The following is a 24,944-nucleotide window of genomic DNA, read 5'->3' as shown; positions in this document are numbered from 1 at the left end:
AATGGGAGAAAATATTTGCAAACCGTGTCTCTGATAATGGGTTCACCTGAAAAATATTTAAAGAACTCCTATAATTCAATAGTAAACTAATAACATAATTTCAAAATGGGCTAAGGATTTGAATAATGTTGGTGAGGATGTGGAGAGATTGTACACTTACATACTGTTAGTGAGAATGCAAAATGGTGCAGCTGCTACAGAAAACAGTAAGGAGGTTCCTTCATAAATTTAAAATGAATTAGCATATGATCCAGCGATCCTTCTTCTGAGTATTTATTCCAAAGAATTGAAATCCAGATATTGAAGACATAGTAGCACTCCTATGCTCATTGTAGCATTACTCACAATAGCCAACATGTGGAAAAAACTTAAATGTCCATTGACAGATGAATGGATAAAGAAAATGTGATAGATATAGATAGAAAGATAGATTCAGAGAACAAAATTAAAACACTCTGATTCATCTCACATCTACAAATTGGTAATGATTAAGATGTTTTACTGTAATAAGTCTTACAGGAATTTGGTAAGGGTATAATTGCTTAAAGAATATAAGGATAATATTTTGAAGCCATTTGGCATTCTTTGTTAAAGGTAAAAATGTCTAGACAACAATCTAGTAATTTCTCTTTTACACAAATATGGGCAATAAACTCTTGTACATATACTTAAGAAGACAGCTCTGTATAAAAATATTAACTCCACCATTGTTAATAATGAGCACACACACAAAAAAGAAACTAAAAACAAAACCTAGCAGTTGCTTAAATGTACATAAATAAGTTCTCACAGAATTTTTTTAAAAGAACTACTGTGTTACTGGAGATACTATAAACCAGAAAGTAGATTATATGGGTAAATTAGATTCAAATCAAATCAAGTATAGATCATAGAATAGATCTTGAAAACAATGTAGGAATAAAGCAGGTTGTAAAAATTTTGAAAGCATGAATGAATATATAGAAACAAACGAATGCTATATTTTGTAAATGATTACACATGTGCACAGTAAACACATTAAAAAAAAACATAGTCTAGAGGGAAACACATAGAATTTATGATAGGAGTTGCCTCCATCTAGAGAGGAAAGGAGATAAGGAAATAGGACCATTCAAGGGACTAAGGAACTACCAACGTCTTCTTCAATATTTTGTACTACAAAATCAGTCTCAGAATAAAAGATGACAATATGAATATTGTTTCAGAGTGGTGAAAAGAGAGGTATCTCTTAGAACATCTTCAGTACTTTTCTGTATTTCATACACTTTTCTAAATAATTTATTATTAAACTAATATAAATCAATTAAGGTTCTAATGGTTTCCATCAACACTTTAATGATTTACTGAGTCATCTCAGTAATGCAGTGATAGTGTTTCTCAACCTAATCAAGGGAAGCTACAAAAATCCCACAGCTAACATCATACTAAATGATGAAACAATTTATGATTTCCCCCTAAGATCAGGAACAAGACAAGGAGGTCTCTCTCACCATTTCTATTTAGCCTTGTATTTGAGGTTCTATTCAGGGCAATTAGAAAAGAAAAAGAAGTAAAATACATCAAGATTGGAAAAGAAAAATTAAAACTATCTCTACTTGCAGATGACATGACCTTGTATATTGAAAATGCTAAGGAATCCACTAATAAAGTATTAAAACTAATATACCAGCTCAGCAAGGTTACAGGGTTACAAGATCAATATACAAAAATCAATTGTATTTCTATACATTTAAAACAAACAATACAAAAATAAAATTAACCAAACAACTCCATTTACATTAGCAACAAAAATAACAAAATACTTAGGAATAAGTTTAACAAAAGAAGTACAAAAGTTATACCCTGAAAATTGCAATAGATTGTTGAAATAAGATCCAAATAAATGGAAAAACATCCTATGTTCATGAATTGGAAGAATAAATGTTGCTAAAATGGCAATATTACCCATATGGTCTACAGATTTAATACAATCCATATTATAATCCCAGCTGATTTCTTTGTAGCAATTGACAAACTAATCCTAAAGTCACGTGGAATTGCAAGGGATCCAGAATAGCCAAAACAATCTTGAAAAAGAACTGAGTTGTAGGACTCACACTTCCTTATTTCAAAACTTCCTCCAAAGCAACAGTAATCAAGAAAGTGTGGTACTGGCATAAGTATGGTCATATAAATCAATGGAATAGAATTGAAAGTCCACAAATAAGCCCATGTGTCTATGATCAACTTATTTTCCACAATGGCATCAAGAGTGTTCAATGCGCTAAAGATTAGTCTTTTTAAGAAAGAATCTGGGTCAACTGGATAGCCACATATAAAAAAATTAAACTGTACCCTTATCTCATAGCATATACAAAAATTAACTAAAAATGGATCAAATACCTAAATGCAAGAATTAAAACTATAAAATTCTTAAAAGAAAACATAGCGATAAATCTTTATATCTCAGATTTGGCAATGAATTCTTAGATTTGACATCAAAAGCCTGAGCAACAGTAGAAAAAATAAGTCAAACTTCATCAAAATTAAAAACTTCTATGCTTTAAAAGACACTCTAAAGAGAATAGAAAGACAACCTACAGAGTGGGAGAAAATATTTCCAAATCATATTTATGATAAGGGGTATATATCTAAAATATACAAAGAACACTTTGAACTCAATAATAAAAAGACAAACACCCCAATTTTTAAATTTGCAAAGAATATGATTGAATAGATATGTCTCCAATGAATAGAAATGTGGGAACAAAGAAACAAACATGGATCTCTGATATTAGGCAGGCTGGATTGGAATTGCATGAAGAGGGCAGCATGGGCAAATGAACATTTCTAGAAGGGCACCAGATCCTCCACAGAGGGAACAGAGGGAAGCAAGTAGGGCACTGAGGATGATAGGACACATCCACCAGCCTGATTATTTTGCTAAGGTTCAGCCTCACTGAATGCTGTGAATGCTGATCCTATCAATAGCGCATGATGACTTTGCCTTCAGCTGCCCTAGATTGGTATAAACACTTGGTTATGTCCTAGCCTAACCACAAGTTACAATAACACTCACAGAAAGATTCAATTAGCTTAACAAATCATGGATTTGTAGAGTTCCTTGTACATGTAGTAACATGCCCACAAAGCATCTCTTTGTGATCCAGCAGCTGTCCCATCCTTAATTCACAGCTTCATTACTCATGTGCTCTGCTTGCTATTGTCTAAATTACAGAATCCTTTGAGATGGGGAAAACATTGGAAGGAAATGTTGCCTACACTTGAAGAATTGAAAGGGCCACAAATGAGAATGGGAAACATATTTTTGGACTGATGATAGGATATTGTTATTGTTTAATTACAATGTAATATAGCCACATTTATACATATAAAACACCAGACCACCAGCATTATTTTTCACTTTCTTGTGTATTCTTTAATGCCTGTCAAATATCACAAACTAAATCAAAAAGGAAATACAACTTTACTTCTTCTCAAAGTAATTTTATGTTTTACACTTAGGGAAATTTGATGTCTCTATATGGAACACTACTACCAACTGATAAACCAAATATTATAGGTTAAGCTCAAATTCTCTGGTGTAGACTGTCAAGCAAGTGTGTTATCCTGCTTCTTGAGTTTGTCTTCTTTTACTCTTCTAGTAGGACGTTATGAAGAAATTAAGCTGAACAATTCGAAATTACCCCAGTGCCTACTTCTTTTCTACTCTGGCAGGGTGCCAATGTTGGAAGGTTGAAGTGACAAAAACTATAGATTGCCTGATTTGTTCAGATATCAGGAGGTATGAACTTCCAGAGGAGCTATTTCCTCACCCCAGGACTGAATCTTGATTGACCTAAGCAAACCCCAATTTGTTTCCCTGATTGTCACTGATTTATTTAGGGAGAGGAATGTGATGCAATTCTGGCCAATGATCTGAAGCCCCTGCTGGGGGTTTCTAGGAAAGTTATTCTTGCCCTTAAAAAGATGCTCAAGTCAAGGACAATTTCTCCTCCCTTTTTTCTGACTTTTATGATTGAGTGATGGCTGGAGCTACTGCAGCTGACTTGTAGTCACAGGATAAGTCAGCATGCTCAGGTTAGCTGAGCAGAAAGGTGGAAAGAACTTGAGTCTCACCGATGTGACTGAGTAGTTGAAATGACCCATCTTGAAATTACCCTACCTCTGCAGTTCTTGTTATGAGAATCAGTGTTAGTGGGTTTTCTGTTGGCTGTGATTTTTAGATTATTTGCACTTTATTGTTTTTCCTCATTATAATAAAACAGTCTGGCACAATTTGACACATTAGCAATACTGTGATTCAGTGTCTATAAATAGAATTTAGAGGCCAAGGACTGGAGTTTGAATCCTCATTATAAGTTTCTCACTTGGAGAACTTGAGTCAGTTACTTAACTCCATTCATTTGTTCACTCAGTCAATAAGTCAGATCACAAACACTTATTGGCTCCATATTCTACCCTCACTTCTCTAGTACTCAAGGGTAATGAGAAGAACATACAGAGCAATAAAAGAGGCGGGCAGCTTGGATTGCTTCGAGCTCTAATATATCTGAGAAAGAGAGAGAGGGTTCACCTTCTTGCCTAAGATCCCTGATTTCTGGGTTCTCTTCCAAAGGATCAGTTGATACCAGGTGGATGCATAACTAAATGACACATTTTTCAAGAGTGACTCCTAGCATTCATTGGGAGAAGTAAAACTCAATAATGTCTAGAATATCTTTCAAACATACAGGTTCAGGTTAAGCATTTTGTACATAAGGATTTTTCCCCTAGTTGTGTGCTGGGGTCATCCATACAGATGAGGGAGAACAAATTGTACATCAATCAGGACTTTTTCTCTATTTTGTTCATTTTTTCTCAAGCAAGCCAGTCACATCTCATTCAATAACACCATCAGTTATCTGCAGCAAAACTCCTCTCAAATACCCCTCAGATTGTTTCATAAGCTGGAGAGAGCTAGGCTTTGTGGAATTCACATTTCTTTCATTTACTGTTATTTTATAGTCATTAGTTAAAAAAAAAAATGAGGATCTTATCACCAGGACAACCAAGAGTAGAAATATGTGCAGTTAGCTTGCTCAATTCCTTCTGTGTTTTTGTCTTTCCTTATTATGTGGCTAAAAGAATGCAAGAAATTCCAGTATTATTATTTTCTTCTGTTTCAGGTTTGTCTCTTTATCTCTCATAAAGTCACACTCTGTCTCAGTGACTGACTGATTTGCACATATTCTCCTTGTTAATACAAATATTTCTACTATTTATCTTTTAAATCTATTCTCTCCTCTTATGCAATAGCATTCTCAGTAATTGGGGTTGATCATAATAAAGATTGTAAAAAAATCTACAAGTTTATTGTGAAAGTTCAAGGAGATGCATATGTAAGGATGTTTTGTTAACTGTTGATTATTTTTTAGCTATTAATTTTAACTATTAATAACTAAATTTAACTATTGAGAAGTCCTTAAAAAAATAGAGCATTCATGTCTAATGGCATCGTTTTAATAGAAAAAGATAAGATTTTGAATGCTGTATTTTGTTTCATAAACATTTCTTATAGTCTTCTATGTTAAATCAAAATATACAGAGAAATGAGAATTTTGAAATATTTCTCAGGTTTTATAAATATATTTAGCAGGATGCTAAATATTTTAAATTGTCTTTAACATCATGCAATATAAAATAGTATATTCAATCCATGCCTAGGTATTCAAAAGAAATGAAAATAGGGACTCTGATACTTGTGTGCCAATGTTCATAGCAGCGTTACTCACAATAGAAAAAAGGTGGAAACAATCCAAGCATCCATCAACAGATGAATGGATGAACAAAATGTGGTGTATAGATACAATAGAATATTATTCGGTCATAAAAGGAATGAAGTTCTGAATCATGCTATAACATGGATGAACCTTGAAAATATTATGCTAAGTAAAATAACCTAGACGCAAAAGAACAAATTGTTGATTTTGTTTGCATGGTTCCACTTATATAAAATATCTAGAAAAAGGCAAATTGATAGAAACAGAAAGTAGAAGTTACCAGGGTCAGAGGGTTGGAGAGGATGGGGTGTTATTGCACAATGGGTGAAGAATTTCTCTTTGGGGTGATGAAAAATTTTGGAACTAAAAAGTGGCGATGGTTGTACAACATTGTTAATGTAATTAACACCACTGAGTTGTACAGCTAAAAATGGTTAATATGGCAAATTCTACGTTATAAAGATGTTCCTACAAAAATGAAATAAAACAATGGTATGCATAGGTAGATGTATCTATTGAAAACATTTTATTGTTTTTAAGATTTTACTTGTAAGGTGGCTTTTGTTAGTCTAGTGAGTCACTTGCACATAAAATCCACAGTTAATCTGAAAGTGAGATACAAAATATTCTAACCCATAGAGGTTTAATTAGTCTCTTACCTCTTCTGTTTTAATTAAAAACAGACATGTCTGCATTTTTCCTATTGGAGGTTGGGACCCTGTACAGTAACGAGCTTCAACTCTTAGTTTAATTTTCTTGCATCTAACCTCGATTTTTCCCCCTAAAAACTGTAGAGTTTAGCTCTACAACAGAAGTATTTCAAAATATTAATTTCTTCTACCTGTGCATTATAAAGATGAGATAAGCAAGATGCAAAAAGAACAAATGGTCCACATGGCTGGACCAGAGTGATCCTCAGCCTTACACAGACAACCTAGATGCTAATGCCTAAGTTATAAGGCTCTAATAATTTACTCTTCTCTCATTGAAGAGCACATTTTCTCAACTGACCTTTTTCTCTGAGTTCTTTTATGCTAGAGCAGCATATTTAGGTACTGTTTCTCTCTTTCTGCAAATATTAGCCTGAGTTTTAGATATGATTATATTGTCCCTCAGCCTGAACCGAATAACTAATCTCTACACCACACCCAACGCCCACTTAAAAGTAAAGTCAGCTTTGCCAGAATTCTGAAAATAACCTTCATGATTACATTAACAAGAAACTCAAGGATTTAAAACTTGGAATTTGGAAGAGGACATTGGTGGGGTGTCTGTAGTGAGGATAATCCAATAGGGACCCTGAGAAATCTTGACTCATGAGGAATGGGGGACAGCATGGCTAGAGCTTCACCATGAACAATTTTGTTCTCTACAAGGGTTTTCACTATTGGAGGGAGGAGAAGGAGAGTGGTTTGGAAGATCATTAGAAGTGGGCTATGAGATTACCAGGGCCAACTCAACTCCTGTGGCTACTAAGTGTCTGGATGCCCCAGAAACCATAAAATCTTGGCTTCAGAAAGACCTCATATCATGGAAAAATTATGTCACTGGTAACAAATGACAATTTCTACACTGACAGATAACATCAACAAGTTGTATCATCAACATATAGCTCATATGATATAGATGCCTCCAGTATTTGTAGGATGCCAGAACAAAAAGAAAAATTAGTAGTGATCAAAACAGCTTCACTGAGGCCAAGAGGAAGAAGCGGTGAAAATATTGAGTTATCGCTGTTTTATGGATAAATTCTAGGAAATGAGCTTACTTTATCTGGTTCTTGGATATTCTTCCAAGGTGATATGGGTAGGGAATACTTGATATTTCACTTGAGTCTAAGGATGGTTATCTGGACTAGAGTTTATTTACTTTTTTGTTATTTAGAAAACAAATGCACCAAGAAATGTGCATTGAGAACACTAAAAAAGAATAAGGGGCTTCCCTGGTGGTGCAGTGGTTGAGAGTCTGCCTGCCGATGCAGGGGACACGGGTTCGTGCCCCGGTCTGGGAAGATCCCACATGCCGCGGAGCGGCTGGACCCGTGAGCCATGGCCGCTGAGCCTGCGCATCCGGAGCCTGTGCTCCGCAATGGGAGGGGCCACAACAGTGAGAGGCCCGCGTACCGCAAAAAAAAAAAAAAAAAAAAAAAAAAGAATAAGGGATTTGTTCATCTTTAAGGACAAGTGGGGAATCAGACAACTAAACAAGCAATAGCTATAGTTATATGGTGCAGTGAGTAATGTGATAGGAGTGCTTTGGGCATATGGTAATTTAGTCTAATTAACCACTTATTGTAGTTTAGAGAGAGAAGTCAAAAAGAGATTCTTGGAAAAGTAGGTAAGGTTTAGACTGAAAAATATAAGAAAATTTTGAATTAGTCAAAGGAGATAAAAGTAGAATTGGGAGAGGAGGTCCTGAGAGAGACTTATGGGCAGACAAAATAATGCAGTTTTAATTTTACAAGGTCAATCCAAGGTCAATTAAAGTCAATTAAGTTGTAAGGATATAATTGAGGATTTTTAAAACTATGATTCTATTTTCTACAATATTTTATTATAAGGGTTAAAGGATAGATAACCAAAAATCTTTGAAGAGAATTCTGTTTTCCACAGAGAAAATTCCTGGTCAATGCTGCTTTCTAGTGATAATCCCATTGCAAAAGTAACTGTTCATTCTCTTAGCATATTGGAGCGTGTGTGTGTGTGTGAGTGAGAGAGAGAGAGAGGGAGAGAGAGAGAGATACTTAACACTGATATGACCAGAGGGGAAGGAAGCTTACATATGTTGGCAGGCTGTAGAGGGCACCACTTCTACTGCACAACAGGGTCACTGCCACTTATTTGGGTCAATTTTAGTTATGAGAGAATGAAGAATAATCCCTGACATCATGGAGTGTACAGACTGGGAGGGAATATGAATGTTAAATGAGCACTTACAAATTTCAATCGGGGAAGCGGAACCTTCATATATGTATAAATATATATATATATATGCAAGTATGCATATATGTATGTATATGTATTAGGATGTATATGTATGTAGGTAGAGATAAATACATATGATTTCTTTTTTTTTAATATTTCCAAAACTATTTATTTTTAACATCTTTATTGGAGTATAATTGCTTTACAATGGTGTGTTACTTTCTGCTTTATAACAAAGTGAATCAGCTATACATACACATATATCCCCAAATCTCTCTCTTGCGTCTGCCTCCCTCCCTCCCTATCCCACCCCTCTAGGTGGTCATATAGGGACGTGAGTTTACCTAATCGTGGGAGCAGACTTCAGCAGTCTCTGTGAGGCTGATGCCAGAGCTTGAGGTCTGAGGGCAGGTGGTTGAGATGAGAAAATGGATTTAAAGTGGGGGAGAGAAAGAACCAGCTGGAAACATGAGCCAGAGCCCAAGAGGATGGACTGAAACCCGTGTCCACTTTGGTTGCCACTGAATTCTGAGTCCTGCAGAATCCAGGGCCCCTCATCCCAGAGCTAAGTACACACACTGGACCCAGAAGTTGGAGAAGCTGAAGGAGGATGTAGAGGAAGCTGGATCAGGTACAGAACAGGCTGCTGCCTCACAGAAAGGAGGCGAGCCAGCCGTTAGCAGCAATGCCTGTGACCAACAAAACAGCTGCCCTTCCCTTCTGCACTCACTATCTCCCATAAGAACCTCCTATGTGCCTCACCCTAATTGAAAACGTATAGGAAAAAGAATCCGGGGATACAAAGTTTAGCAGAAGTAAATTAAAAACATGTTACAAAGCCACACAGTAATGTTAAAAAGCAGGCTCATGGTCACGCCAGGCAAGAGACGATGGTAAATGAGAGGGGACCCAAGGAGGCTTCTGGGATGTGGACATGTCCCATTATAAAAAATCTCGATTTTTTTTTGTTGTTGTTAGATTCCATATATATGTGTTAGCATACGGTATTTGTTTTTCTCTTTCTGAGTTACTTCACTCTGTATGACAGACTCTAGGTCCATCCACCTCACTATTAATAACTCAATCATGTTTCTTTTTATGGCTTAGTAATATTCCATTGTATATATGTGCCACATCTTCTTTATCCATTCATCTGTCTATGGACACTTAGGTTGCTTCCATGTATTGGTTATTGTAAATAGAGCTGCGATGAACATTGTGATACATGAGTCTTTTTGAATTATGGTTTTCTCAGCGTATATGCCCAGTAGTGGGATTGCTGGGTCGTATGGTAGTTCTATTTTTAGTTTTTTAAGGAACCTCCATACTGTTCTCCATAGTGGCTGTATCAATTTACATTCCCACCAACAGTGCAAGAGGGTTCCCATTTCTCCACACCCTCTCCAGCATTTATTGTTTGTAGACTTTTGATGATGGCCATTATGACTGGTGTGAGGTGATACCTCATTGTAGTTTTGATTTGGATTTCTCTAATGATTAGTGATGTTGAGCATACTTTCATGTGTTTGTTGCCAATATGTATATCTTCTTTGGAGAAATGTCTATTTAGGTCTTCTGCCCATTTTTGGATTGGGTTGTTTGTTTCTGTGATATTGAGCTGCATGAGCTGCTTGTAAATTTGGACATTAGTCCTTTGTCAGTTGCTTCATTTGCAAATATTTTCTCCCATTCTGAGGGTTGTCTTTTCATCTTGTTTATGGTTATCTTTGCTGTGCAAAATCTTTTAAGTTTCATTAGGTCCCATTTGTTTATTTTTTTTATTTCCATTTCTCTAGGAGGTGACTCAAAAAGAATCTTACTGTGATTTATGTCATAGAGTCTTCTGCCTATGTTTTCCTCTAAGAGTTTTAAAGTGTCTGACCTTACATTTAAGTCTTTAATCTATTTTGAGTTTATTATTATATATGGTGTTAGGGAGTATTCTAATTTCATTCTTTTACATGTAGCTGTCCATTTTTCCCAGCACCACTTATTGAAGAGGTGGTCTTTTCTCCATTGTATGTTCTTGCTTCCTTTATCAAAGATAAGGTGACCATAGGTGTGTTGGTATATCTATGGGTTTTGTATCCTCTTCCATTGATCTATATTTCTGGATTTGTGCCAGTACCATACTGTCTTGATTACTGTAGCTTTGTAGTATAGTCTGAAGTCTGGGAGCCTGCTTCCTCCAGCTCCGTTTTTCTTTTTCGAGATTGCTTTGGCTATTCAGGGTCTTTTGTGTTTCCATACAAATTGTGCAATTTTTTGTTCTAGTTCTGTGAAAAATGCCAGTGGTAGTTTGATAGGGATTGCATTGAATCTGTAGATAACTTTGGGTAGTATAGTCATTTTCACAATATTGATTCTTCCAATCCAAGAACACGGTATATCTCTCCATCTGTGGGTATCATCTTTAATTTCTTTCATCAGTGTCTTATAGTGTTCTGCATACAGGTCTTTTGTCTCCTTAGGTAGGTTTATTCCTAGGTATTTTATTCTTTTTGTTGCAGTGGTAAATGGGAGTGCTTCCTTAATTTCTGTTTCAGATTTTTCATCTTTAGTATATAGGAATGCAAGAGATTTCTGTGCATTAATTTTGTATCCTGTTACTTTACCAAATTCATTGATTAGCTCTAGTAGTTTTCTGGTAGCATCTTTAGGATTCTCTATGTATAGTATCATGTCATCTGCAAACAGTGACAGTTTTACTTCTTCTTTTCCAATTTGTATTCCTTTTATTTCTTTTACTTCTCTGATTACTATGGCTAAAACTTCCAAAACTATGTTGAATAATAATGGCGAGAGTGGACAACCTTGTCTTGTTCCTGATCTTAGTGGAAATGGTTTCAGTTTTTCACCATTGAGAACAATGTTGGCTGTGGTTTTCTCATTTATGGCCTTTATTATTTTGAGGTAAGTCCCATCTCTGCCTACTTTCTGGAAGGTTTTTATCACAAATGGGTGTTGAATTTTGTCTAAAGCTTTTTCTGCATCTATTGAGATTACCATAAGGTTTTTCTCCTTCAATTTGTTAATATGCTTGATCACATTGATTGACTTGCATATATTGAAAAATTCTTGCATTCCTGGGATAAATCCCACTTGATCATGGTGTATGATCCTTTTAATGTGCTGTTGGATTCTGTTTGCTAGTATTTGTTGAGGATTTTTGCATCTATGTTCATCAGTGATATTGGCCTGTAATTTTCTTTGTGTTATCTTTGTCTGCTTTTGGTATCAGGGTGATAGGGGCCTCGTAGAATGAGTTTGGGAGTGTTCCTCTCTCTGCTGTATTTTGGAAGAGTTTGAGAAGGATAGGTGTTAGCTCTTCTCTAAATGTTTGATAAAATTCGCCTGTGAAGCCATCTGGTCCTGGGCTTTCTTTGTTGGAAGATTTTTAATCACAGTTTCAATTTCAGTGCTTGTGATTGGTCTGTGTATATTTTCTATTTCTTCCTGATTCAGTCTTGGAAGGTTGTGGTTTTCTAAGAATTTGTCCATTTCTTCCACGTTGTCAATTTTATTGGCATATAGTTGCTTGTAGTAATCTCTCAGGATCCTTTGTATTTCTGCAGTGTCAGTTGTTACTTCTTTTTCATTTCTAATTCTATTGATTTGAGTCTTCTCCCTTTTTTTCTTGATGAGTCTGGCTAATGGTTTATCAATTTTGTTTATCTTCTCAAAGAACCAGCTTTTAGTTTTTTTTTTATTTTTTTTTTTATTTTTTTTTATTTTTTTTTTTTTTGCGGTACGCGGGCCTCTCACCGCTGTGGCCTCTCCCGCCGCGGAGCACAGGCTCCGGACGCGCAGGCTCAGCGGCCATGGCCCACGGGCCCAGCCGCTCCGCGGCATGCGGGATCCTCCCGGACCGGGGCACGAACCCGCGTCCCCTGCATCGGCAGGCGGACTCCCAACCACTGCGCCACCAGGGAAGCCCCAGCTTTTAGTTTTATTCATCTTTGTTATTTTTCCTTCATTTCTTTTTCATTTATTTCTGATCTGATCTTTATGATTTCTTTCCTTCTGCTAACTTTGGGGTTTTTTGTTCTTCTTTCTCTAATTGTTTTGGTGTAAAGTTAGGTTGTTCATTTGAGATATTTCTTGTTTCTTGAGGTAGGATTGTATTGCTATAAACTTCCCTCTTAGAACTGCTATTGCTGCTTCCCATAGCTTTTGGGTCATTGTGGTTTCATTGTCATTTGTTTCTAGGTATTTTTTGATTTCCTCTTTGATTGCTCAGTGATCTTTTGGTTATTTAGTAGTGTATTGTTTAGCCTCCATGTGTTTGTATTTTTTACAGATTTTTTCCTGTAATTGATACCTAGTCTCACTAGATAAGCGTTGTGGTCAGAAAAGATACTTGATATGGTTTCAGTTTTCTTAAATTTACCAAGGCTTGATTTGTGACCCAAGATATGATCTATCCTAGAGAATGTTCCATGAGCACTTGAGAAGAAAGTGTATTCTGTTGTTTTTTGATGGAATGTCCTATAAATATCAATTAAGTCCATCTTGTTTAATGTATCATTTAAAGCTTGTGTTTCCTTTTTTATTTTCTTTTTGGATGCTCTGTCCATTGGTGAAAGTGGGGTGTTAAAGTCCCTATGACTGTGTAGTGTTGATTTCCCCTTTTATGGCTGTTAGCATTTGCCTTATGTATTGCAGTCCTCCTATGTTGGGGGTATAAATATTTACAATTGTTGTATCTTCTCCTTGGATTGATCCCTTGATCATTATGTAGTGTCCTTCTTTGTCTCTTGTAATACTCTTTATTTTAAAGTCTATTTTGTCTGATATGAGAATTGCTACTAGAGCTTTCTTTTGATTTCCATTTGCATGGAATATCTTTTTCCATCCCCTTACTTTCAGTCTGTATGTGTCCCTAGGTCTCAAGTGGGTCTTTTGTAGACAGCATATATATGGGTCTTGTTTTTGTATCCATTCAGCCAGTCTATGTCTTTTGGTTGGAGCATTTAATCCATTTACATTTAAGGTAGTTATCAAAATGTATGTTCCTATTACCATTTTCTTAATTGTTTTGAGTTTGTTATTGTAGGTCTTTTCCTTCTCTTGTGTTTCCTGCTTAGAGAAGTTCCTTTAGCATTTGTTGTAAAGCTGGTTTGGTGGTGCTGAATTCTCTTAGCTTTTGCTTGTCTAAAGTTTTTAATTTCTCCGTAGAATCCGAATGAGATCCTTTCTGGTTATAGTAATGTTTGTTGTAGATTTTTCCCTTTCATCACTTTAAATATGTCATGGCACTCCCTTCTGGCTTGCTGAGTTTCTGCTGAAAGATCAGCTGTTGACCTTATGGAAATTCCCTTGTATGTTATTTGTTGTTTTTCCCCTTCTGTTTTTAATATTATTTCTTAGGATTTAATTTTTGGTAGTTTGATTAATATGTGTCTTGGCATGTTTCTCCTTGGATTTATCCTGTATGGGACTCTCTGTGCTTCCTGGACTTAAGATTGACTATTTCCTTTCCCATATTGGGGAAGTTTTCAACCATAATCTCTTCAAAAATTTTCTCAGTCCCTTTTCTTTTCTCTTCTTTTTCTCGGACCCCTATAATCGAATGTTGGTGCATTTAGTGTTGTCCCAGAGGTCGCTGAGACTGTCCTCAATTTTTTTTCATTGTTTTTTCTTTATTCCGCTCTGTGGTTGTTATTTCCACTATTTTATCTTCCAGGTCACTTCTCCGTTCTTCTGCCTCAGTTATTCTGCTATTTATTCCTTCTAGAGAATTATTAATTTCATTTATTTTGTGGTTCATCATTGTTTGTTTGTTCTTTAGTTCTTCTAGGTACTTGCTAAATGTTTCTTTAATTTTCTCCATTCTATGTTCAAGACTTTGGATCATCTTCACTACCATTACTCTGAATTCTTTTTCAGGTCGACTGCCTATTTCCTCTTCGTTTATTTGGTCTGGTGGGTTTTTACTTTGCTCCTTCATCTGCTGTGTGTTTCTCTGTCTTCTTATTTTGCTTAACTTATTGTGTTTGTGGTCTTCTTTTCGCAGGCTGCAAATTCATAGTTCCCATTGTTTTTGATGTGTGCCCCCAGTGGCTAAGATTGGTTCAGTGGGTTTTGTAGTCTTCCTGGTGGAGGGAACTTGTGCCTGTGTTCTGGTGAATGAGGCTGGATCTCGTCTTTCTGGTGGAAAGGACCGCATCTCATGGTGTGTTTTGGGATGTCTGTGACCTTATTATGATTTTAGGCAACCTCTCTGCTAATGGGTGGGGTTGTGTTCCTGTCTTGCTAGTTGTTTGGCATAGGGTGTCCAGCATTGCAATTTTCTGGTCATTGAGTGGAACTGGGTCTTAGCGTTGAGATGGAGATCTCTGGGAGAGCTTTTGCCATTTGATATTACTTGGAGCTGGGAAGGCTATAGTGGACCGATGTCCTGAACTCAGCTCTCCCACCTCAGAGGCACAGGCCTGACACCCGGCCAGAGCACCAAGACCCTGTCAGCCACACAGCTCAGAAGAAAAGGGAGAAAAAAAGAAAGAAAGAAAGAAAAAAATAAAATTATTTTAAAAGTTATTAAAAAATTTTAAAAATAGAAATTTAAAAAAGAAAAAAAAAAAAACAGAAAGAAGAGAGCAACCAAACCAAAAAACAAATCCACCAATGATAACAAGCCCTAAGAACTATACTAAAAAAAACCCAAAAGACAGAGAGCAACCAAATCAATAAACAAATCTGCCAGTGATAATAAACTCTAAATGCTAAACTAAGATAAACATAAAACCAGAAACAAATTAGATGCAGCAAGCAAACCCCGAGGGTACAGTTGCTGCCAAAGTCCACCACCTCAATTTTGGCATGATTCATTGTCTATTCAGGTATTCCACAGATGCAGGGTACATCACTTTGATTGTGGACATTTAATCCGCTGCTCCTGATGCTGCTGGGAGGGATTTCCCTTTCTCTTCTTTGTTTGCACAGCTCCTGGGGTTCAGCTTTGGATTTGGCCCTGCCTCTGCATGTAGGTCACCTGAGGGTATCTGTTCCCACCCAGACAGGACGGGGTTAAAGTAGCAACTGATTAGCAGGCTCTGGCTCACTCAGGCCAGGGGGAGGGACGGGTACAGAATGCGGGGCAAGCCTGCAGCAGCAGAAGCAGGCATGAGATTGCACCAGCCTGAGGCGTGCCATGTGTTCTCCTGGGGGAGGTTGTCCCTGGATCATGGGACCCTGGCAGTGGTGGGATGCACAGGCTCCCGGGAGGGGAGGTGTGGACAGTGACCTGTGCTTGCACACAGACTTCTTGGTGGTTGCAGTAGCAGCCTTAGCGTCTCATGCCCGTCTCTGGTGTCCGCGCTGATAGCTGCAGCTCGTGCCTGCCTCTGGAGCTCGTTTAGGCGGTGCTCTGAATCCCCTCTCTTCGCACACCCTGAAACAATGGTCTTTGCCTCTTAAGCAGCTCCAGACATTTTCCTGGACTCCCTCCCGGCTAGCTGTAGCACACTAGCCCCCTTCAGGCTGTGTTCACGCTGCAAACCCCAGTCCTCTCCCTGGGATCTGACCTCCAAAGCCCGAGCCTCAGCTCCCAGCCCACACCGGGTGAGCAGACAAGCCTCTCGGGCTGGTGAGTGCTGGTCAGCACTGATCCTCTGTGCGGAAATCTCTCTGCTTTGCCCTCCGCAACCCTGTTGCTGCGCTCTCCTCCGTGGCTCCGAAGCTTCCCCCCGCTACCCACTGTCCCCACCAGTGAAAGGGCTTCCTACTGTATGCAAACTTTTCCTCCTTCACAGCTCCCTCTCACTGGTGCAGGTCCCGTCTCTATTCTTTTGCCTCTGTTTTTTCCTTTTTTCTTTTTCCCTACTCAGGTACATGGGGAGTTTCTTGCCTTTTGGGAAGTCTGAGGTCTTCTGCCAGCGTTCAGTTGGTGTTCTGTAGGAGTTGTTCCACATGTAGATGTATTTCTGATGTATTTGTGGGGAGGAGGGTGATCTCTACATCTTACTCTTCCACCATCTTGAAGGTCCTCCTCCTCACAGTTAACTTTTAAGATGAGACTGAAGCTCAAGCATCAGCTATTCAGATGAAGGTGGTGGAGAGAGTTATTCAGATGAAGAGTGAAAGTGCATTATGAGCCTAGCTGAATTGAAAACAGTGGGAGGGGAGGGAGAAATGAGGATTGAAGAAGATGCAGAGACCAAATAATGGTGTCTCCGTCTGCTCGGGCTGCCGTACAGAATAGCATGGCCGAGTGGCTTCAACAACAGAAATTTATTTTCTCACAGTTCGCAAAACCAGAAGTTCAAGATCAGGATGCTTTGCATGGTCAGGTTCTGGTGAGAGCCCTCTTCCTGGCTGGCGGTGGCCACCTTCTCACTCACTGTGTGCTCATGTGGACTTTGCCTTGAGCCTATTTAGATTACGACCCCCCTCATGATCTCAGCTAACCTTAATTTTCTTCTCAAAGCCCTATCCCCAAAGGCATTGGGGGGTTAGGGCTTCAACATATGAATTCTGGAGTGGATTATTTAGTCCCTAGCAAATGAAGAACTCTGTGTGCCACATAAAATATTTTTTACTCTATCTTAAGAATGTGCTTAAGGCTTTTATGTGTGGGAGTGACCTCTTGAGGTTTTGAAAGACCACTCTGCCAACTGGAGGGGATGAAAGAGTGAAGACAAGGAGTCTATTAGAGGAAGCTGAAGTGTTTGAGGACAGAGGGAGGGAATGGTTGCTTAGATTAGATGGATCAGATAGTGTTGTGAAGTGGCTACAAACAACTCAGAAAAACATGGGTATGAAGCCAGGCTCTATACTTACTAGCTGGTGCTTTAGGGGCAATTATTGCCTAATGTATTGGTTGGCCAAAAAGGTCGTTCGGGTTTTTACATAAGATGCTATGACAAACCCAAATGAACTTTTTGGCCAATTCAATACATATCAGTTTTTTCATCTGTAAAATTAATATCATAATAGAATGTACTCCATAAGATGTCACAGGTTAGGATCCTTGGGGAACAGAAGCTCTAGTGGAACCGTGTGCAGGTAGTTTCTTGAAGAGTGTTGTTGGGCAAGGGGCGGGTAGGTAAAAGAAGGATTGGGCAGGGGACAGGTTTAAATGTCATAAAGTCACAGCAAAGGTGTTGGCCAGTTTTAATGGGAGTGCTGGAGCAGAATGTCCCCCTCCCACCAGAATCCTTTCAAGTTGGGGTGGCAGGGTTTGCATGTGAACTTGTGCACTGCCTGAGCATTGGGAAGGGCTGTGACATGGGGTGAGGCCCTTCAGCCAAAGGCAAGTCCTAAAGACCATCTTCACTGCTAAGTGTAGGCTGCCAACACTACCAAGAGCTGAGCAAATTAGTGCTTGAATCACGGAGGTGGGAATCCCTGTGACACAGCTCAATGCAGCCTCCTTGCAGGACTCTTGTGAGAATTCACTGAGCTAAGGCTGTAGGCTGCTTAGCATTGTGCATATGTATCACATTAGCTTGGTTAGATGATGATGATGGTGTCTATGGAATGATGTGGCTAGACTACCAGGATACACAGTTGGCCCTTGAACAACATGGATTTGAACTATGCAGGTGCCTTATACATGGATTTTTTTTCAATACTTATTACAGGACTACAGGATCTGTGTTTGGTTGAATCCACGGAAGCAGAACCATGGATATAGAGGACGGACTGTAAATTTATACACAGATTTTCAACTAGGTGGAGATTTGGTGCCACTAACTGCCCCCCCCCACACATTGTTTAAGGGCCAACTGTATTCTTAAGTGATAAAAACAAGGAACACAATACTATACATTATGCAATATGCCAATACCTTTTGTGGAAGAAAAAGGAAGAGTGGATTTCGTAGTATTTGCAAAAAGAAACTAAGGAAGAGGAATAAAAAGAACTAATGAAAGTAATTATTTATAGGACATGTGTGTGTTGGGAGGGAGATATAAGTTGTAGTTTCTCACTCCCACAAGGAGTTATATTTGGATGAATGTGTCACATGGGAGAGGCTCAGGAATGGAAGCAAAACTTCTATGTAAGAAACTTTCTATAGAGTTTTGAAATTTGAATAATAAAAACAGATAACCTATTTTTTAAATTACAGAAAATTATAAAATGCCTAATATTAAATACAAAATAAAACAAAACAACCAATACTTATATTAAAATGGTAACCTAAGTACATAGAAAAAATATTCATATCAAATACCATTAGAATAAATTCATTTTATCTAAACAGAAAATAAAAACATTAAATTCATTTCATCTAAACAGGAAAAGGGAACCCTTGTGTACTGTTGGTGGGAATGTAAATCGTTACAGCCACTATAGAAAACAGTATGGAATTTCCTCAAATAATTAAAAATAGAACTACCATATAATCCAGCAATTCCACTTCTGGTTATATATCCAAAGGAAATAAAATCACTATCTTGAAGAGATATCTGCCCTTCCATGCTCATGGCTGCATTATGCACAATAGCCAAGGTACTGAAACAAACTAAGTGTCTGTGGATGGATGAATAGTTAAAGAAAATGTAGTATAAATATTTATATATATATACCCAATGGCATATTATCCAGTCATAGAAAAAAGAAGAAAACCCTGCCATTTGGGACAACATGGATGGACCTTGAGGGAAACATGCTAAGTGAAGCGTTAGATAGAGAAAGACAAATACCTGCATGTGCAATCTAAAAAAGCTGGACTGAAGCATGGTAGAACACTAGTTGCCAGGATCTTGGAGGTAAGGGAAAATAACAGATATTGGTCAAGGGCTACAAACTTCCAGTTGTAAGAGAAATAATTATGGGGATATAATGGACAGCATGGTGACAATAGTTAACAGTACTGTATTGTATACTTGAAAGTTGCTATGAGACTAGATTTTAAACATCCTCACCACCACAACAACAAAATGGTAATTGTGTAAGGTGAAAGATGTGGTAACTAACTTTACTGTGTTAAACATTCCCTACATACACCTGTATCAAGCCATTTCATTGTGTATCTTAAACTTATACAATGTTATACGTCATTTATATCTCAATAAAGCTGGAAACTATAAGCAGAGAGAAATTCTCTTGGGCCTCCAATTCTATGGCTTCTCCTTGTCTCATTATAACAATGTTTTATTTAGTGCTTAGAGTCTCCACCACCCACTCATCTTAAACACCACTTCCTTAGGCATCAGTCCCCTCCTAAAAACAGCTGCCAGGGCTCTTAGGTTCTCTCTCTGTTGCCTGATCTCTCTCTTTTTTTTTTTTTCTTCTTAGATGGAATAGTATCTCCCTCTCACTCACTGGTTTTCTTATGAGCAAATTTGTAGAGAATTTATGATGAAAAAACTCTTTATTACAAAAGTTATTCTTTATTTTAATTACTTACTACAGGTCAAGCATTACTTCATGTTCTATTTAGAACAACTACTTACTGTCATTAATATCATTTTTAAATAAGGAAACTAAGGCTTGGGAAAGTTATACTCTCTCATAATACAACAAAGTTCTAAAGCAGTAAAATCAGGACTTGAACTTGTCTCTTTTATTTCAACTTAGGATATTAACAGTTAGGCTCACTGCTTAGTCACAACCACCATTATCCCTCAACCCGTAAATGCAATATAGAGACTGAAAATGTGTACTTGAATGTTTTACATCAAGATCATTGGTGATTTGTGGACAGCATTTCTGATAAAGTAGTGAAGTAGAAAACAGATTAGCATTACCATGTCTCCATGACCACTTTCAGTCTCCCAATATAACATACCTCAATTAAACTTATAGCAGATCTTTTAAATGGGTGAATAAAATCATTATAGAGAGCTCCCAATTAGATCACTTATGCATTAAAATTGCAAGGGAACTTACATAAAATATACATTGTGTTAGATAATACCATTAGTTATATAATCAGAAAAAAATGAAGAGAATTAGAAAAAATTAAAATGTTATATTCAGCGATGAGTCAAAACATTTGGATACAATCATGAAGACTTTGAAGGTATATATGCACAACACAGTCCTACAGAACTGACAGGTGGATGTTGCCAAAATGAAGATGATAAAAACAGGAACTAATGGAAATAGACACCCTAATTTATGTGTTCCAAGAAACCATGGCACATTACATATATTTTTATTAAAATTTTATAGAGAAGAAAGATAAGGTAATAAAAATAAATTCTATGGGGAAGAAAATATTCAGCATTGCTTTACAATTTGCAGGTGTTTCCTGGATATGTTTTCTCTTCCCATCACCGTCAAATTAACAATTTCCAGTGGGCCAAGCTACAATAAAAAGTGAAATTAACTCTCAGAGACAATTGTTTTTTAAAAATAACAGTAAACACTAATAATAATATTAAGGGTAATAATAATAACAACAATAGTAATTTAAAAGTTTATTTTTATTAAGAACTATTGAATATTAGGTAGACTGAGAGGAGAATTAGGCATGTACTTACCATACACCTTCAAGGTTTACCTTTCTTGAAATATCTTGCATCATATTGACTGGTAGTTGACAAATTGGTAAATACTCATGGAATAATAAAGAGGGAGTAATAGCTAAATGAAAAATACCTATCAGGAGGTTAGAGAAAACAATATTTAGTGTCTCTACCATATACTTACATCCATCTATCTGTCTGGTGTAAAAGTAAATCCAGAATTCTGTTTGCTGAATCTCTCTAACAGACATCTGAATGTTCAATGTGTCTTTATACTTTCTCCAATGATTCCAGGGAAGATTTGGCAGTAGGGAACAGTTGTCATGTTAGAACACTCTCTGAAGGACATGGTTTTGCCGGCCATTTCCCACCACTTGCCAGAAATCTCTGAGAGTCACAGAAGGATCTGTGACAGAGTTCGATAAAACTAAGATCCATTGGGTAAGATATTTAGATCAATCTTTATATGGCAATTTCCCTGCTGGAGAGCCAAAGGGCATGACAACAGAAGGAAAATAAGTGAGCTATTACAATAAAAAAAAAATTCCCCCCATCCAGTCATTTTTAATAGAAGAGCTAAACTTGAGTTCAGGGCATATATGTCTACAGTAAGATTTCATTTTATCACCTAATGAACCTAAATGGAATTTATTTAATGCAAGAATTCATAGGATAGTTCATGCAAATGGAGGAGGCAATCAGTTCAAAAGAGCTGTTACACTAATGTCTTCCAGTGACTATAATAAACTGAAATGCAAAACAGACACCTACAGAAGCTCCTAGTCTGCTTCAAATCACTGAACCACAGACACATCGTCTTAGTGAAGTGGAACAAGCATTATAGCATATACTCCTTTAAGTTTAAGAGATCATCTTGATATGGAACTCATTTGATATGCTTTCCTTCTGTTCAGAAATCAAACAAACAAAAAACAAATAACTGAAGGCCTATTTTACTTCAGAGAAATCTGATTTTGCTAAGAGAAAATTTAAATGGGTTGCTTCAAAAGAATCCACGCAACTTAGTTCAAATGTGTCCAGTGATTTTTATAATGCATTGGTATCTTTATCTTGTATTTTGTAAAGATTAATAGTTTCTATTGGTAAAGTTCTTTGAAGCCCTTGGATAAAATGCTGACTAAAGTTCAATGTCTGATTATTATCTTTATATCTGGCATTGTGGTTTCTAAAATGTAACTCTACAGATTGTGTACCATATGTTTTCAAGTATAGGACTTTTTTCCAGAAGTATTTGTTTCTTATATTCAATAACAGAATCACTTGTCTGCTGGATACTGTGCAATTTTGTTATGCAATTAAAATAAACTTTAAGAGCTGACATTTCTCTCTTTTAGAAAGAATACTTTCATAAATGGAGAAAGAGAATATGTAGATTCTACTCCTTAGGAAAGAGAACTGTGCACACAACTATAAACATGACATAAAATGAAGTGCAGATTGATAGATTGGGTTAATCATGAAAAGGGATCAAAAAAGAAGGGTTTGACTTCAAAAAGACAACATGAGGAAATTTGGGGGGAGGCTATGGAACTGTTCAGTATCATGACTGTGTTGATTACAAGAGTGTATTGGAGACTTTAAACTCAGAACTGTATACACAGAACAAAACACTATAATACATATATTAGAGGTATAGAGGTGAATGTATGGGTGCATACATTTTCAAACTCAATGGATACCTAAAATAGGTGAATTTATTTGTATATGAATTACATCTAAGGTGGACTGAAAATATGATCTTGTCATTACCTATATATTAAAACCTACAAAGCTGCAACCATTCTTCTGTCATAAAGAGAACAGATAATTATACAATGAATGCAATCAAATAGTTTTGAACAACATCAAATATACAATTTCCTGCTTCAAAACATATTAGTAATTTTGAGTAAGACAGCTAAAATAATTGACTTGTGTTTAACTTTCTAATCTAATTGAAAATAGTAATCACAGTTTTTCTTTTTGCCAGAGTACACTCTTAAACTTAGTCTTTTGGCATTTCCCCCCATATTTCAGATCCTAGAATTACTATTGGCAAACAATCCCTATATTCAACTTCAGAACAAGAGTTCTATTTATATTAACAGGGTCTTCATTCACCTATACACAGAGACAGAACTCAAGCAACGCATCCATTTATACTACGGCTATGTTACTACCTACTAGTAAATGATATATTTTCTTGCCTGCATTTTGTCTCTGACGACTCAATTTTCTTCCACAACTTCTCTCCTTCAGAACTAGTGCAAATCATCATTTGTATGGGGCATTAGCAGGTCACTTGACGTCACTAGTATTTTATGTCACCGAAGTTCTTTTTCTCATTTTACAGTACCTTTGGCACCTTTCTTCATTGCATTAAAACATTTTCATATTGACATGTAAAAATCTAAATTTTTAAAATAATTTTAAAATACAATAATAAAAATAAAATAACTTAAGAAACTAACTCTCATGAATATGCAAAAGAAAAATGGTGGGTTCCTAAAATAATTTAAATGAACACAATTTCAGACAGAACATGATTGTTAAGCAAGATGAGGTGTCAGTCAAAGGGCAATTTAGTCAAAATTACCAAACCAGTGGGGCCATGAAGTACATTTTGGGGAAAGTTTTATCTGCATAAATTTCTAGTTGGAGAATTATTTATCACTCGGCATGCATAGTTTTAGGACTGTGTATGTCTGTATGGTCATTATATTCTTGTAATTATTTTTTTTTTTTTTTTTTTTTTTTTTGCATTACGTGGGCTTCTCACTGCTGTGGCCTCTCCCGTTGCGGAGCACAGGCTCTGGACGCGCAGGCCCAGCAGCCATGGCTCACGGGCCTAGCCGCTCCGCGGCATGTGGGATCTTCCCAGACCGGGGCACGAACCCGTGTCCCCTGCATCGGCAGGCGGACTCTCAACCACTGTGCCACCAGGGAAGCCCATATTCTTGTAATTATTAAATAACTATGATTTTACTTTTGAATATTTGTTCCTTTAATGATCTAATCTTGGCATTCCATTTATTTTTCTTTTGTTTGATTTTTAGTGAGGCTAAACACTTCTTTTTCTTGTGTCTGTTGGACACTGTATTTCTTCACTGCTGAATTTAAATAATATTTATTGAGCATCTGCTGCAGTGAATAAAACATCAACATGTCTGCCTTCATGAAGCTTACATTTCAATAAATGTTTAGTCAAATTATCTGATGATATTCTACAAGCACATTTATTATTAATATATTACAAGTTCATATGTGTCATTTAATTTATTGTATTTTTTAACTTTATTAAATATATATAGTTTTAACCCAATCATCTTTCCCCAGGATGGTTTCTGAATTAGGGATTGATGTTTAGAAAGATATTCCTACATATATTTATCTTGTTATTTGTCTTTTTATATAGATATTTAAGTCAATTTTACCACAAGAAATATATGGATATAAGTTATGACATTATTTCTTTTTTATCTCTTCTAATATTGAACTAATTGTTAATGTCTTTTAACTGAATAATACTCCCTTTCCCTATTGACTTAAAATGACTATTTTATCATATATTACTTTATTTAAATGTGTCTGTATTTTATTTGTATTACCTGTATTACTTTGTATACTTTTCACTCATTTCTTACTTATTTAATTGTCAACTATTATTATATATATCAATATCTGGTCATACCTCTTTACGCCTCTTTTTTAAAATTTATTTATCTTATTTATTTATTTTTGGCTGCATTGGGTCTTCATTGCTGCATGTGGGCTTTCTCTAGTTGCGGTGAGCAGGGGCTACGCTTCATTGCGGTGCAAGGGCTTCTCATTGCTGTGGC

The sequence above is a fragment of the Hyperoodon ampullatus genome (assembly GCF_949752795.1).
Source record: "Hyperoodon ampullatus genome assembly, chromosome: 10".
Lineage (NCBI taxonomy): Eukaryota > Metazoa > Chordata > Mammalia > Artiodactyla > Ziphiidae > Hyperoodon > Hyperoodon ampullatus.
This window is presented reverse-complemented; position numbering follows the sequence as displayed.